The sequence below is a fragment of the Herpailurus yagouaroundi genome, unplaced genomic scaffold (genome assembly GCF_014898765.1).
Source record: "Herpailurus yagouaroundi ecotype Mexico unplaced genomic scaffold, PumYag 100, whole genome shotgun sequence".
NCBI classification, from domain to species: domain Eukaryota; kingdom Metazoa; phylum Chordata; class Mammalia; order Carnivora; family Felidae; genus Herpailurus; species Herpailurus yagouaroundi.
In genome coordinates, this window is record NW_024412391.1 from 71,847,363 (window position 1) to 71,864,925 (window position 17,563).

Genomic DNA, 17,563 nt, shown 5'->3' on the forward strand with positions numbered 1-17,563 from the left:
CCGTGGGTCCGAAGTGGGAGGCGCAACTCCAGGAGCTAAGGAACCGTCGTGGGCCCGAGAAGGCGCTCCGGAGCGGACCAGGTGGGCGCGCGGGGGACCAGACAGGGAATCAGTGCGCTTAGGTAGGGACGGCCTGTGCGCGCCGCGCCGGGGACAGCGTGGCGGCGGGGGCGCGGTCCCACCTCCCAGCTGCCGCCGCCAGAGCCTCCTCGGCCAGAGCCTCCCGCCGCCAACACCGCGCAAAGTTTTCCGCCGGAGACGCTCCCGGGAACTTCACTCTGTCCCTCGCTTCCTCCGCGGCCAAGGCGGCAGAGAGCGCGTCGGAACGTGACCTGCGGCTTCCGCCGGCTGCAGGTTCATTGGGAGACGCGATGGTGGGGACCGTCCGGGGAGGATTTGACCAAGGGCTTCCACACTCTCGCTCCCCCCTCCTCCCCGCTTTTCCCCTTGGGCTGGGAGGGGGAGGGGACGGGGAGACCGGGGCGTTTGTTTGTTTTGTGGCTTCGGGAGAGGGATGGGCGATGCCTTTTGCCTTGCGAAGGAATCGTGACGCTCCGTCTGAGGGAAGCGCGCATCCTTCTTACCCTGAGGGTAAAGTTGGGGTCAGACACCAGCCACGAAGCTGGCTGAATGGGAAATGCTGGTTATTGCAAAATGCACTCAGGCTGGAGCGGGGCATCCCTTGGTAGCCTCGGCTTGGCTCAGAGTTGACTCCTGCTGGGAATTTAACGCAGTGACTCTACCCCCTCCCCGACCCCGGGTGTCCCCTCCTGGCCCCCGGCCGGCCCGCCCCGAGTCGACGCGTTAATGGGCTGCCCTGGCAGAGCCAGGGCTGTTTTCGGCACTGGCAGATTCTCCTTCCCTGGCGGCTTGTGTTCAGCCTCGTGGGTTGAGTCGTGCTTCCGTCCCAGCGCGGAGGGGACTTGACAGGAGGAGGAGACGGTGCGCTCTCGCCGGCGAGCTGGAATCCGAGGGACTGGACGCGCGTCGCGCGCCCTGCAGCTGGGGCCATTGAGGTCCCAAATTCCTTGTTACGGAGATCGGAGTTCAAAAGGCGAACTTTTCGCCGTGTAGCCCGGAGTGAAACGAGGACTTCACCAAAGCCCCTCCCACCCTTCCTTAGCTTGTCAGTGCCGTTTGCGCTAGCGATAAAAGGGGGGGGGGGGACTTGAAGGTTTAGCGGCGAAGACTTCTCTTCCTGACTGTGTTTGTGGGGGAGGCCCTAACGGGGAGGAAAGGGTCGAGGGGGGAGTGGAGAAGGGATGAGACCCCCCTCCTGCGTCTGGTGCTGCTGTTGCGTAACCATGGCAACCGCCTTGGCGCGAGCGGTCAGAGCTTTATGGGTTCCGCACGTGGAAGGAAAAATGTGGAGGGTGGGGAAGGGAGAGAGCCGCATGTCATCACTCCAGTGTTGCCTTCGCTTCTCCTGCTGTACCGAGGCCAGATATCGAGGAGATGAGCAGGAAGGGTTGGGGTTGGAAGTGTGCAGCCCCAGCGGGGAATTGCTTTAATTCTGTCCAGCCTTGAAGTCGTTGAGGCTCCTCCCAGCAGCTAAAGCTGGCCAGAGGAGTCACCGCTGACAAGCTCCAAAGTGACAGTCCAGGTCAGGGAGATGGGAAAAGACCATGGCCCTTGGAAGAGAAAGGCCAGGAAATACAGGAAGGTGATGTGGGAAGAGATAAGAATAGGGTCAAGAGGCAGCTGAGAGACAATAAAGCGGTACTGATTTGGATTGCCAACATTTCAAATGGAATTTGCCCATTTATGAAATGGAAAATTGGTGGAGATGGGAAGGGACATTTATCAAACACTTGTTGCATTGTAGGTGCTTAATACATTGTCACAATTAATATTGCCAACAATACCACTCAGTGTCATTCTTCTTTGTTTTTAGTTGACAAGAAAGCAAAGACACGGGATTAGAAATGGGTGGTGTCCCATTTTGGTTTTCGCAATTCTAACAAAGAATCCTCACCCTTAAATACTTAAAAATGGAATCGATGGTTAGGGGAGTAGACAAAGCAGTTATTTTCATCTCAAAAATGAGAATAAGGAGATCTAGAAGTGTTAATTGGTATGTCCAAATATAAACCAGTAAGGGGCAGGCCTGAATCTGGACCTGTTTTCCCGTCATGTGGCTCACCTTTCAGGGACTTCAGGAAGCTTTCAGTCATCACTTAGGTCATCACTTAGAGGCCCTTTCTAAGATCACTTTGATACTGCATCTGTATATGATCATTTACTAGGGAAGAACACCTAAGAATTTAAATGGAATCCATTATTGAGGATTGCTATGGACCACATCAAATGTGTAGGCTGAGAATCGTATGCATGTGATATTAATAATCTATATTTACACAGGTCTTATTGTACCTTTTAGGAATTATTGAGTGGCTTTAGTAATAATTGGAAAGAAAAGATGAAAACAAAGAAACATATTTTGTCAAATAGTAACCCCATGGCTGTATTGAGAAAATTTCCTGAGATTAATGGAGATTTCCTTAGTCTATTTATTGCTTTCATGACCTGAATACCTAAAAACTTACTTCATATTTTGGCACCACTGTTTCACCTTTGTAAAAATCTGCTGTCTGTCCGTTTAGGAGAAGTAATGATGTGACTCCTGTTACCTTCCTGTCTCTCTGAGAGGGGGAGGTCAGTGAAAAGCATCTGACAGTGCAAAATGTTTTGGGATTATCAGGAAACCATAATCAATACCAGCAGAAACTAAGGGTACAAGGTAGAGAAAAAAATTATGTGGCTTTTATTTTACCTTCTTGCAGAATTGCCTTTATAGGTGAATCTTAGTTAATAAATTTGCTTTATATTTTTACATGGGAAAATGCACAAAGATAAATTGAATTTTTCCTTTCTGCGTGAGTGTGTAGGGCTGGTAAGGGTAGGAGTAGGAATTATTTTCGGTAGCAGGGAAGGTCAGGAATATAAACAATTACAAAGACAGAGGAAGCACATGTACTGTTTCCAATGACAGGCTAACAGATCGACTGTAGGTGTGAACTTGAGTCATGGAGCTGAATTGCTCTCACATTATTTCTTTTCCAAAAGTAGGAAATACATTGTTTGGGGTTGGGGTTAAAGTAAGTCAGGAAGTTTCAGAGTACCTCATTTTTATTCTTCATACTGTGATCTCATTCCATTACATGAGCATGTGTTAACCATAAAAAGCCTTATCACAGACCTGAAGAAGTTTCCGAAGAGGTCTTCTGGAATTGGTAGGTATCTCTGTGGACCAGTATTTGTATACTGCTTGTACAGAGCCACTGGATTAAGTCATCACCATTTTTATTAAGTATTTGCAATATCAACTTTTCAGTCTCAAAGAAAGAAATATTCCAATTGGTGTTGGCTTCACAAACACTAGTATGTCTTCAGATTGTTTTTTTATGGCTTCATTATTTTGAGAAAAACAAATGTGACTCTGAACTTTATTGTTCCGTCTGGGAAATCTAATGGTGTGCTGACATATGTTCTTTGGGAAGCATTCTTGTCAATTAATACATGATTTATTTCATGAATAAGAGTAACCATAGCTCCATTTTGAAAAATTATTATTCTTTCCATAAATACCTGGAGCTAAACAAATTACTTCAATAAAACAGCATTTCAGCACTCAATAACAAATTCCTTGAAAGAAAAAAAAGAAATGTCCACATTTGTAAAATAAATAGGGATAATAGTAATAATGATTGACCATAGACAAAATTGTTAATCAGTTTCTTCCTACCTCAAAATGTGGTTAAAAAATACTCCACTAATAGAGGAAACCTTGGCCCAAATCCTTTTTTATTTGTATATCTTCATACTTTTAAAGCTAATATTCTGAGTTTTTAGTAATGTGTTTACCTCTTTACTTTTGTTGTTTATGATTGTTGACTAGATCATAAGAACTTTGGAGGAAGGAGGTGACTAACTTTTTATACCTTCAGGTTAGTACAGTGCTAAACATATTCAGATGCTTAGCACATACTGAAGTCTGATTCTGTATCTAAACAGTCAATGCAGTGATTTTGAATCGCTTTACTGCCTACAAAAGACCAGATTAAAGGTCTTTGCTATTATACTTTACTTTTTCTGAGATTTTTAGGAAGGAGACTTTCATCTTACAGCTGAGTTTTAACCCGTCACCGAAAAAGGTGTTGAGATGCTGAGTGTGTTATCCTAGTACATAATGTACAGAAGTGGTGTAATGATTGTGTGAAACAGGTATATGAGAATACTTAATAAACTGTTGCACACTATGAAAAGTTATTATTTCATTTTAAATTTTTTGTGTGTTTTTTAGAAGGACCCAGTTAACACATGAGAATCTACATCATCTGTGTCCATATTAGTTCACCTTAACTTTGTACCTAAATAATAATTAAAACGAAGGACGTAGCTAAAGCAAAATTCACTATGAATAGGAAATACACTGATAAGCAACTATAACAGTTTTGAAATGATTTTGAAATTTAATAATAATGAGATATACTCAAATAATTACACAATTATAGGGGCGCCTGGGCGGCTCAGTCAGTTGAGCGTGTTACGCTTGATTTCAGCTCAGGTCATGATCCCGGGGTCATGGATGGAGTCCTGCATTGGGCTCTGTGCTAAGCATGGAGCCTGCTTAAGATTCTCTCTCTCTTTCCCTCTGTCCTTCTCCCTCTGCTCGTGCTGTCTATCTCTAAAATAAAATAATTAGACAATTACAAATATAAATTATTAAAAACAGGGGCACCTGGGTGGCTCCGTCGGTTAAGTGTCCGACCTCGGCTCAGGTTGTGATCTCGTGGTTTGTGAGTTCAAGCCCCACATCAGGCTCTGTGCTGACAGCTCAGAGCCTGGATCCTGCTTCAGATTCTGTGTCTCCTTCTCTCTCTGACCCTCCCCACTTACACTCTGTCTCTGTTTTTCAAAAAGAAAGAAACATTGAAAAAAAATGTAAAATTATTAAAAACAAATAGTTAAGTGCTTCAAGAAGCTCGAATATACAATGAAACATACTGTTCATACTTAGATTTTACTCTGTCTTCTTAAATATTTGATCATTCATATCCATGTTAATAATATTTAATAATTTCTAATGTCATGAGTTGCGAGCCAGGCTATCTTTAACAATGAGTTTGCTCATTGTTTTACAAAGCTCAACAAGCTACAAGTATTACCCTCCCATAGAAATGTATAAAATAAACCAAGAATTAGGTGACTAGAAGAGTCTGCATTTATCTGAATCTATCTTCTTTTTAAAGATGCAATGTCTTCTTCAGAAATTAGGAATAACATGTCCCTTGTTTCTTCTATAGGTAATTTAACATGATAACTTAAACATTTTATATCTACAAAGCAGAGAGTCAGGTAATTGTTAAATATTTGTAAATCTGATGTAACAAAAATAAGACACCAGTATTTTTATTTATTTTTTTATGTGTATTTATTTTTGACAGAGAGAGAAAGAGAGTGAGACAGGGCATGAGTGGGGGAGGGGCAGAGAGAGGCAGAGACACAGAATCCAAAGCAGGCTCTGAGCTGTCAGCACAGAACCTGATGCGAGCCTCAAACCCATGAACGCTGAGATCATGACCTGAGCTGAAGTAGGACACCTAACTGACTGAGCCACCCAGGTGCCCTGACACCAGTATTTTTAAAACTGGTGGTTAATAGTGTTTTCTATTAGTGAGTTTTACTAGCAAACCATAGGAAAAATGGAAACATTTGCTATGTTTTCCTAATTAAATAGAATTAAACATCATTAAATGGTGCTATTACTACTAAGAACAAAGTCAATAAAATAATCAAAAATGTCCAAATTACTGATCATCTTAAAAAGAAATATAATACTCTTGCTTTCATGGCAAAGAAATAAAAGGGTATAGGTATATGAAGGTGTAATTATTAACCTACCATCAGATAAATGTCCAATTTATTTTATTGTTTTTACTAATTGTGCATTTTACTAGGTCTCCTCTTTAATTAATATTTTGCATATCTTAAATAGCTTTTAAGGATGTTGGTGTCATATTTGGTCCAAACATGAGCCTACATAACCGATACCTAATTAATGAGTTAAACATCAGTAGTTTCAGACATACTACATTAGCAGAAATTAGACTAATAGGATTGCTCAGTAGATATTGTCTGGAGTTGCCTTAGTGAAGAGGCAGAGAAGTAGTGTAATCCATACATTTATTATCAGCTTGTATGAGTTGCTTAAGAGTGTCCAAAGTACCATCTTAAGTTGCTTAAGTAGTTCTGTAGAAGCCTTTTTTTACACATTATGTTGACAGCTGAACTCATGCCTGAAGATGCCATAATCTCAGATTACATTTAAGTAGTCTGGTCTTCATGATAGAATGTATAAGATCAGTGAGACTTTTACTCCCACTCTTTGTTTTTTACTTGGGTTTTGGTGTTTGTTACTGCTGTTGCTTTTGGATAAATGTTTCCTCTTCATATCTGAATTGATTGTACTATGAAATAAAGAAGTGAATACTATTCTTATTTGGAGACATGCTTTCAATTTTGAAATATAACTTCATTTCAAAGATATTTAGAGCTCGGAATTCTCAGTTTACTTTGCTAAATACTGGGTCAATAGAAACTGATACTAATTGGAGTTTTTTTTTTTTTTTCATGTTTGTTTGTTTGTTTACTTATTTAGAGAGGGAGAAAGAGAACATACACAGGGTAGGGACAGAGAGAGAGGGAGAGGGAGAATCCTAAGCAGGCTCCACACTGTCAGAGCAGAGCTGGACGTGGGGTTCTATCTCACAGACTGAGATCATGACCTGAGCTGAAACCAAATGTTGGACACTTAACCAACTGAGCCACCCAGGTGCCCCACTAATTTGAGTTTTCTTGTTGAAAGGGGGTGCATGTTTTTTTGTAGATCTTTTATATTTATAATAATGATTTTCGGGGTGCCTGGGTGGCTCAGTCGGTTGAGCATCTGACTTTGGCTCAGGTCATGATCTTGCGGTCTGTGAGTTCGAGCCCCGCGTCGGGCTCTGTGCTGACAGCTCAGAGCCTGGAGCCTACTTCGGATTCTGTGTCTCCCTCTCTCTCTGCACCTCCCCCGCTCATGCTCTGTCTCTCTCTCTGTCAAAAATAAATACACATTACAAAAAAATTACAATAATGATTTTCATCACAGATGCAGTTCCTGATCATTACTGAAAAACTAGAAAATATAGTATGCATAGAGATGTGTTAGTAAAAATGTATTCATAAACCTACAAACATATATGTGAATTCTTAGCTTAAACATGAAATTTATTTAAAAAATAAATTTTATATGTGACAGTGCCTAGATCTTGTTTTTTAATATCATCCTCCAATAAAAGGAACCAGGGATCCTTGGAGAAATGGCTGATTCAAAGGCTGGGGCAGGAAATCTATACCACAAACCTGGATCTTCTTGTAGTGCCAAAAAATAAAGAAGTGGTCAACATACACCCCACTGCCACTGCCATTGCCACATACACACAATGATTGGATATGTCAGAAAGACACAGAAGCCAATTGAAGGAGCTCGCAGTGGCCAAAGCTGGAATAATTTGAGCAAAAAAATAAAGTTGTACTGAGTATAACCCCAAATGTAAAATAACTATGCATGAGAGCATGCTAATATAAATGATTGAATACATTAACAAATGGAGAAGAGACAAAGCTCCCATGCAGAATTTCAAATAATGTATGTAGATACTCTGTTCTCAAGGAGGGGAGCCTTAACTCCCTACTTCCGAGGTGTAAGCTGAGAATGGTCTTTTCCTCCAAACAGTACAGTATGGAAAGGGGGAAAATGGTATTATACAGAGGTTCAGCAAGCTTGACAAACAGTATCTTGGCCAGATGATCAAAGTCAACATCAGTCATGAAGCCAGTTGGTAGTACATGGTCTTGATATGATGGGATGAAAAGGACACTTTACCTCTTCAATCTCTCTCCCCAAAACCCTAACCCCAGTAGAACCATGAAAACAACATCAGACAAATTCCAGTAGAGGGACAGTCTACAATACACTTGGAATACTCCTCAAACTGTCAAGATCATCAAAACCAGAGAAAATCTGAGAATCTGTCACAGGCAGGAGGAAGGAAGCCAAAGAGATAGGGATTCGATGTAATGTGATATCCTGGATGGGATCCGTGAAAAGAAAAAGAAGATTAGGCAAACATGAAGGAAATTAGAATAAACTATGGGCTTTAGTTAATATATTAGTATTGGTTCCTTAATTGTAACGAATGTCCATACTAATGTAAGATGTAAATTAAAAAAAAATAGGGGAACCTATTATAGGGTGTGTGTTTAGGGGACCTCAGTACTATCTTCTCAATGTTTTTGTAAATCTAAAACTATTCTAAAACTGAAGTCTATTTTTAAAAATTATATTTGAAAGCATATAGATTAATCATGGTGAGAAACTCTGTAGGAGGTGAACTGTTCTCTCGTCAGCAAGGTTAATGTCATTCAGTTAAATGGTTACTTTATTCCCCTAGTTCAAGGTACCACTATTCTGCCTTTTGAGGGCGAAGATGGTAAATATTATAGATATTATTATACTAAACACATATTTTGAATTAGCTCTTCTCATAATCACTTTTTTGAAAGAATATGTGGTATCTGGATTACTAAAAAATGTCCCCATCACTATTATTATAGGTTCTCATGAAAACAAAGCTGTGTATTATCATGTCCTGTAAATCAATCTTAAATATTAAAAGAGAAGACAAACTTTTTTTCTACTGTTCTTGCTACTTTTATGGATATTGACAAGGTCCATCTCCTGTGCCAGTTCTAGATGATGATTATGCTTCCAGAATTCTTGCCAAAATGGCTCAATGATTATTTATTCTTTTTACCCCTCTTTGAACATCAAGGACACCTACTGCATTAAGTATGTTAAATATTATTCCCTACCAAATATTATATTTAATACACATGTCATTCCTATTTTGAAAATTGTAAATATACCTAGGAGGCCATTATGTCCTTTAAAAAAACCCCTAGAAGCTGAGACTTAACGCGTGTTCCAACTAATGTAGAGTGGGGAGGAAATACAGGCTGCCATTTCCCTTTACGTGTGTGTGTCTGCGTGTGTGTCTGTATTTTCACTGTGTGTCTTCTCATTTTTTATAGATGCTTTTTCCCTCTCTCTATAAATCACAAATTATTCCTTCTCTTCCTTGTGTGGCAAATTGTTTCACATTTTTAAAAAATCTAAGTTGTACTCTCTTGGACAAGTCTCTTTTACAGTTGGACTAAAGTCCTTGTGTTTTACTTATCTAAGCTTTCATACTGGTGTCTTATTTTTTATTGTTACCTCATATTTACAATTATTTAACAGTTATCTGACTCTGTGCTTTATAGTTAACTATAGTTTCTGCTGAATTTGTGTTCTAGTGTGGCGATTGTTGAAAAGTTTAGCTTTGCTTTTTTTTTTTTTCTTTCTGTTTTTAGTTTGTATGAGTCATAGCATAAAAAACACATTTGAAGAACTTGTTCAGGATAAGTCATGGAAACCAATTCCAGAATATGTGACTAAAGGGCCTCTTTTTTGGTATGACCCCACTGAATTTCCTGAAATAATGAAAGCGTCTGAAAAAGACCCAGATCAATATGACTAATATGCTCTGGGTTCTCACTGGACTCACTGGAGTCTTAGATTCAGGGTTTTCATTTTTGTTACACAAAATAATTGAATACATTTCTAAAAAAAGAGAGATCCTGCCTATGGTAATTTAACCCAAACAAGAGGAATGAAGAAATCTAATAGTCCGACCAAAACCTTTTAAAATGCATACCAGAGACTGTCATGTTGTCTCCTTTTTCACTTCCTATCAGTGTACTTTCAAGTGCTTGTTGACTTGTGAATACATAATTATAACTAGAGTACATTTTTTTTAAAGATCTTTGTAAATAAAAGTAATCATCTCAAGTTTTCTCAACTTTGAGATTTGACCCTGTTTTAGATGACAACATCTTTAGATAGTGCGAATGTACACTTAGTAATTTTATCGTCGACATGTATTCTGATTCAAAGTTCACCCTGTTGGCCACACTAGGGTCTGTCTTATAGCTTCATGTATTTCCTTATCATAATTGAATTAGTGTGTTATAAGTTGCTCTCCAAGCTGGATGGTAGAAGGTTAAAGAAGCCACACCATTCTGTCTGCAGAAGTATTTGCATGATGAAATAGTGTAAGATGTTATTTATGACATTCAAATGGGAAGTTAATACCAATCAACTTTTTTTTTTTATTTTTTTTTTCTCAACGTTTTTTATTTATTTTTGGGACAGAGAGAGACAGAGCATGAATGGGGTAGGGGCAGAGAGAGAGGGAGACACAGAATCGGAAACAGGCTCCAGGCTCCGAGCCATCAGCCCAGAGCCCGACGCGGGGCTCGAACTCCCGGACCGCGAGATCGTGACCTGGCTGAAGTCGGACGCTTAACCGACTGCGCCACCCAGGCGCCCCAATACCAATCAACTTTTGAAGTTAAGACTTTTATCACCTGTAAAGAAGCTGTTCAAAAGCATTTATGCTGGCTATACAGATGAGAGCCCAACATTTCCCTTTCTTTGGCTTGATTCACATTTCACAGAGCCGTGGGGATTGTTGTCTTAGACTGCACTGTGATGAGGTTTGGCAGAGAGTATTCATTGTTCAGGTTTTAAAAAGGGCAAGTTTTTGGCAGGAATAACTTGCACAGAAAAGAAATGCTATGCTTACACATGTGCACTCAATAAACCCTTCAGAGAGCTTGGGCTGAGAAATTGTGGATTCCTCACTCCACCCTACACCCCTATCTCTGTATGTTGACTGTTTAGAACCCTTTTGTTGTGTCACTATCATATAGACCTTTTCATTTCACAAGAAATGGTACTTTTGACTCCTATTTCAAAAGTTATTAGAGTACCGTGAGTGGTTATTTCATATCCTGTGCACTTTCACTTGAGATTTATTAAAAATAACAATTGCATTGAGATCTGCTTTTCCCTCATATTTATCAGTCGTCACACAACCATCATCTCCATGATAGCCAATCATCCTTTCTATGTGTTCGTGACCCTTGGTTATTTCTGATAATCCGAAATGAAGATGTAGTTTCCCCTTTTTCTTTTACTTTATTGCATGCAAGCCGTGTTGAAAGTGTCTGTGCTGTAAGTAGTTAACGTATTAGGACAAGCAAAACCGAAAAGTCTTGTAAATACCCCAACTCAATAAGCAGGGCAAACCAGCGTCAACCTCATGGGCCTACATTCTCCATACTCTTTCCTTTGTGGGTCTTTGACTGCTCTGATTTCTCCTTTCCCTTGGAATAATTATGCCTTTTACTGCCGCCACCTCTCCTGGCCTCTAGCTGATGCTCATTCTCCTTGCCACCTTTACGTATGTCCTCTAAGTCTTGCCTGAAAAAGTGCTTTTCACTCAAATGCTACCCACCGGTCCTTAAGATCTTTTCCAGTCCCCAGTAACTATTAACTATTACCCTCTCTCTAACTTCTAGGATCACAAGACTAAGTTTCTCAAAGATGAAGTTTAAATGGTTGTTACCTTGGCATCTTTCATGTTCCCATCACATATCATCGAGTCTTGTATACAATAAGTACACCATCCAATACTTGAAGGGAAATTAATCCATTCAGAATCCATTGCCTCTGTTTCTTCCTCGTGCAACTACTTTAGATATATAATTCATCATGAAGTTCATTTCATGTCTATATTCCTTCATCACAAAGCTTACTTCGCATGTATTCGTATTATTTTTGAGCCTTCCCACCTCTAATTCCCTTGTCATCTTTTATTTGAGAAGTATTTATTGGGTGCCTTCACTGGGCACTATGAGGGTCTCTGATGAAATACACATGAAGAAACATGACTACCCTGCAGTGGACAATTATAAAAGAATTCATGATCATTATGGGTCAAATCACATCCCTTTGGGATCTTAAATACAATAAACAAAAGGTCCTATTCATACTGCTGGTCTTTTTTCTCTAAGGCCTTTTAAAAAATTATGTCATCTTCTTCCTTAACTTCTGCCTTTATCTATGTGTAGCTTATGCCTCATGTGTCCTCTCCAACCCTGACTTCTCTCTTGGATCTCATCTATTGCTCCATACTACTTCGACGCTTGTGGGTTGGTCTTCATTGCTCAATACTCCACTTATAAAGAGGTTTCACTGGTCACTGAAAATTTCAGAGTCTTTGATTAGTGTAACTTGAGAATCGGGCTTTGAAGTGTGGGAGGGGATGTGGTGCAACAGTTGAGACGATGCCCTGTGAAAGCAGACAGCCTGGGTTCAGATCTTAGTTCTGTCCCATCTTAGCTGTGTGATTCAGACAAGTTGCTTGACCTTTCTGTACCTCTTTCCTGTCTTTCACCTAGGGGTTTGTGAAGGTGCTGACCTCGTAGGGGCATTGTGAGGATTAAATGGGTTAATACAGGAGAATCAGATGCTGTGTGGCACATTACAATATCTGTGGGTATTACCTTTTCTTTGTCCTTATTCGGATCAAGCGTATGGCATTTAAGGTCAGATTCTCACACCATCTACACACTGTTCCTAGTGACTTCTTGTCCTTTATCTGCTGAATTCCCTTCCTTTCATTTGAAGAACAGCCCTTTGGTGACCTCCCTGTTGTGTTCCTGGATAAGAGAATGACGTTTTAGGATTGACGATTACCACCTCCTTATTTTTCACAGACGTGTGTTTAAAGAGCCATACAGTTGGCCCTTGAACAACATGGGTTTGGACTGCACAGGTCTACTTATATGCACTTTTTTTTTTTTCAAAAAATATATCAGAAAACTTTTTGAAGATTATGACAACTTGAAAAAACTCATATAGCATAGAATAAGTGACAAACTAATTCAGGTCATGAATGCATAAAGTATATGTATATACTACTTTATTTAGTCATTTACCACCATAAAATATATATAAATCTTTTATAAAAAGTTAAAATTTATCAATTTATCATGGCGCCATTCACACTCGAGAGAAATGTAAACCAACGTAAAAATGCAGTATTAAATTATAGCTGCATAAAATTAACTGTAGTATATACCGTACTACGGAAACAATTTTGCAGTCACACCCTGTTGCTGTTGCGGTGAGCTCAAGTGTTGTGAGAGGACCCACTAAAAACACGGTGTGACACTAATCATCTCCATGTGAACAGTTCGTCTCTCCCTAGTAAATGTCAAATCATAGTAAAAAGTGATCTTCTGTGGTTCTCGCGTATTTTTCACTGTGTTTAGTGCAATACCATAAACCTTAAATAAAACCATGGGAACCCCACGAAGATTAGTGATGCTGGAAGTGCCCCCAGGAAGCAGAGAAAAGTTATGACATTAATAGAAAAAGTTGAAACGCTTGATATGGACCATAGATTGAGGTCTGCAGCTGCGATGCCTGTCATATCAAGATAAATGAATCCGGTGTAAGGACCATTGTAGATAAAAGAAAAGAAGTAAATGAAGCCATCATTGCAGCTATATCAGCAAGCACAAAAACCTTCTACTTTTTGCAGAATGTCTTCTTTATCTCTTATGTAAAATATAGCAAAAAAAAAAATGTAGCTTTTATGTGGGTACAGAATTGCTAGAAGAAAAGCATACCTATAGACTCTAATATGATTTAAGAAAAAACTAAGTCATTATATGACAACTTAAGGCAAAGAGAAAGCGAGGGATCTAAAGCTGGGGAATGTAATGTCAACAGAGGAGGATTTCACAATTTTAGAAAGAGGTTTGGCTTAAAAATGTCAAGATAAGAGGAGAAGCAGTTTCTGCCAACCAAGAGGCAGCAGATGAGTTCCCAGATGTCATTACAAAAATTGAGGAGAAAGGATATCTGCTTGAACAGGTTTTTAAATGCAGATGAAAGCGCCTTAGGAAAGGAAAAAGTGCCACAAAGGATATTTGTTAGGAAGAGAAGTGAGCACCAGGACTTAAAGCCGGAAGGGATAAACTAACTGTACTGTTTTGTGCAAATGCAGTTGGGAGTATGATCAGGACTGCCCTTATCTATAAAGCTGCTAACCCCTGGGGCACCTGGGTGGCTCATTCAGTTAAGTGTCCGACTTTGGCTCAGCTCATGATCTCACAGGTCGTGGTTCGAGGCTCAAGTTAGGCTCTGTGCTGACAGCTCAGAGCCTGGAGCCTGCTTCGGATTCTGTGTCTCCCTCTCTCTCTGCCCCTCCCCTGCTCTAGATCTGTCACTCTTTCAAATAAATAAATAAATAAACACTAAAAAAGTTAAAAAAAAAAAAAAAGAAAGAAAGAAAGAAAGAAAAAAAAGCTGCTAACACCCTGAGCCTTCAAAGGGAAAAGATAAACATCAGCTGCCAGTCTTTTAATTGTATAACAGCAAGGCCTGGACAATGAGAACCCTGTCTCTGGTTGGTTCTATACATGCTTTGTACCTTAAGTCAGGAAGTACCTTGTTACAAAGAGACTGCCTTTTAACGTTCTTTTGGTATTGGACAATGCCCCGAGCCACCCAGCACCCCATGAGCTCAACACCGAAGGCATCAGAATGACCTACTTATCCCTAAACATAATGTCTCTAATTTAGCCTCTAGATCAGGGGGTTCTTAAGGACCTTTAGGTTCATTACACATGGTAGGATTGTCAATGTTATGAAAGAGAACCCTGATAGCACCATGAAAGTCTGGAAGGATTACACCATTGAAGATGTCATCCTTATAGAAAAAACTATGAAAGCCATCAAGCCTGAAACAAGAAATCCGTGCTGGAGAAAACTGTGTCCAGATGTTGTGCATGACTTCACAAGATTTATGACAGAGCCAATCAAGGAAATCATCAGAGAGATTGTGGAGGTGGAAAAAAAAATTGAAAAGGAGGGGGTGAAGGGCTTCAAGTTATGTATGGCTCTTGGAGAAATTGAAAAGCTAATAGACACCGCACTAGAAGAATTAACAGGAGAAAACTTGATGAAGACGAGTACTTTGTACCAATGCCTGATGATGAGGAAAAAAACATCTTAGGAAGATGCAGTGCATCTTAGAAGAAGCAGTGCAGAAAATAATCTGGCCGAAGAGGTCCAATTACTCAAGGTTGCTTTTGACTTTTTTTTTTATAGCATGCAGTCTTCTATTGATAGGGACACTGAAACTAAAGCAAACAGTGGAAGAAGGATTGATACTCTTTAGAAACACTTTTATAGAAATGAAAAAGAAAAAAAAATCAGACAGAAATGACGATGTATTTCCATAGTTTCACCAAGTCTGCCTGTCTTTCTCGCCTCCCCCTTCCGCCTCTTCTACCTCTTCCACCCCGGTCTTCCCTCAGCCAGAAAGACCAACTGCCCCTCTCCCTCCTATGCAACATAAGGATCACAAAGATGAAAACCTTACCATGATCCACTTCCCCTTAATGAACAGCAAATCATCATCATGCCATACAGTTAATAACCCTATCTGTTGCATATGTGTGTCTTTGCTGGAAATCTAATCACTGTACAGCAAGAACTGTATAAGACATTTCTGTGTCATCGTCATTGTCTACGTATTAATCCTGTAGAACACGGCACGCGTGAGGTGAGTGGCATTTAACGTAAAATTAATGTGCTAGTTTTCTGTTTTATATTTTTGCTGTTCAAAGAATTATATTACCATACAGTACGCCTCTCTCTCTCGTAGTTGGAGAAACTGTGTATTCACCAGCCATCGCAGGTAACGGTGTTTCTAATACTGTACTATGAATGACTGTAATACTATATGCCATAAAAACTTTATAACAATTCATTCATGAGTGTGTAGGCTAGGCTGCCATAAAGCGATTCTATTGATGACACTAGGCTATCATAAGCAGTCTTATAGCTACTTCATTATCAGTGCATGAAAGGAACCCGTCACTACGAGTTCTGTCACAGAAGAAACAGCTAGTTATAGAGGCTGAAACGTGAGGAATAAAATCCTTAGGCACCCCATCTAAATTTCTAGACTTATTTTTGAAGGTCTCACCATTGTCATTTAGCTATCTCCTGTTGGATCTGTAGCATGTCATATTTCCTTGCTAATGTGCTCCATTCCCAAAATAAGCCGGAAATATTTGCTCAACAGCTTTCCTTCCCCTTTCTCCTTTCTTTTAGCCAGTGCATAGATGATTCTTTAGCCCTTCAATATGGGCCTGTTGCCAATTTGATCCCCTCGCTCGGCAGCTTACTGCCACGACCTTATCCCTCTCTCTCTCTCCTCATGAGGTATTGCTCTTAGAACTTTCCATCTAATGCGCTCACTATTCTGAAGCTTCAGAGTATTCTAGTTTAGTCTCCTTTGCAAAGAGTGAAGGAAGACGAAGTGATCTAATTCACTGTCCTCCATTAGAGGAGCTGGAAATTGGCCCAGCAACATTTTCTTGTATTTCAGCCTCATGTCCAGAGACTAGACCTTTTCCAGACCACATACCAGTGGTGAACTTGCTCTATTTGAGCTATTTAACTACTAAGAGAGCCCTGGATCCCTATTCCCTAAATGTTGCACTTCAGGGGATTTTGCAGAAACCTGTAATACAGCAGTTAAGGATGAAGCTCACTAAGGGAAGCTAAGCACTATCTCTCAAGGAGGAAGTTTAGGAAGACCCCAGCGATAAAGGAGTGATGCCTGCATCTCAATGCAAGCAATCTAACATGCGGAGAGCATCTCAGTCTCATGCTGCCTCATCCACTTGGCTATTCTCTGGAATAAACTAATAGAAACAGCAAGTATGTTAATCAATGATAGTTTCCAGAAATTGAACTTAAAGGTCACTTCAGCTTCTGCGCAAGTGGAAGTGAAACTGAATAATGTTTTACGGGAAAATACTTTTCTGATGCCTTTGTTGGTATTGTTTCAGATTAGTCTATTCCTTTAGTTGTCACTTCTGCATATGAATCTTCATCGATAGGCTTATATTCATAATAATTTATAAATTATTTATATTCCTTATATTAATTACACATCTTACATTAATAATAATTTATAAAACCATATTCTATTTCACAGGAAATAAAATGTTTTGGAGATAGGATAAATAGGATTTATTTGAAATAATTTCTAAATATTTTCTAAACAATCATAAAGCTGATCACTCTCTATATATCATTCTTTCTATATACACCTTTAGAATGTGGCATTTTCTTTTTTTTAATTTTTTTTGAAGTTTTTATTTATTTTTGAGAGACAGAGAGAGACAGAGCGCAAGCGGGGGGTGGGTAGAGAGAGAGGGAGAGACACAATCTGAAGCAGGCTCCAGGCTCTGAGCTGACAGCACAGAGTCTGACGCGGGGCTTGAACCCATGAACTGTGAGATCATGACCTGAGCTGAAGTCATACGCTTAACCGACTGAGCCACCCAGGCGCCCCTAGAATGTGGCATTTTCTATTCTATGACTTATTAAGGATAATTTTGTTAGAGGAAATCAAGAGAAGGAATAATTTTAAAGAATAAAGAGTCAATTTAGCTTGTGTTATTTTTAAAAATTTCTCTTACTCCTGTTGCTTTTTTTTTTAATGTTTATTTGGGGGGGGGACAGAGAGGGCTAGAGGGG

General features: G+C 39.8%; 1 protein-coding gene across 2 annotated transcripts in view; it reads left to right on the top strand.

Annotated features, from left to right (window-relative positions):
- Positions 1-234: 234 nt before the first annotated feature.
- Positions 235-17,563, top strand: part of SEMA3D (semaphorin 3D) — a 201,058-nt gene continuing 183,729 nt past the window's right edge. Inside the window, exon 1 of one of the 2 annotated variants that reach the window (XM_040472791.1) lies at positions 235-354. The gene's annotated coding sequence lies outside the window, so the exon portion shown is untranslated. Of the gene's footprint in view, positions 375-17,563 lie in introns of both variants that reach the window. The other variant, XM_040472790.1, reaches the window with a different exon arrangement.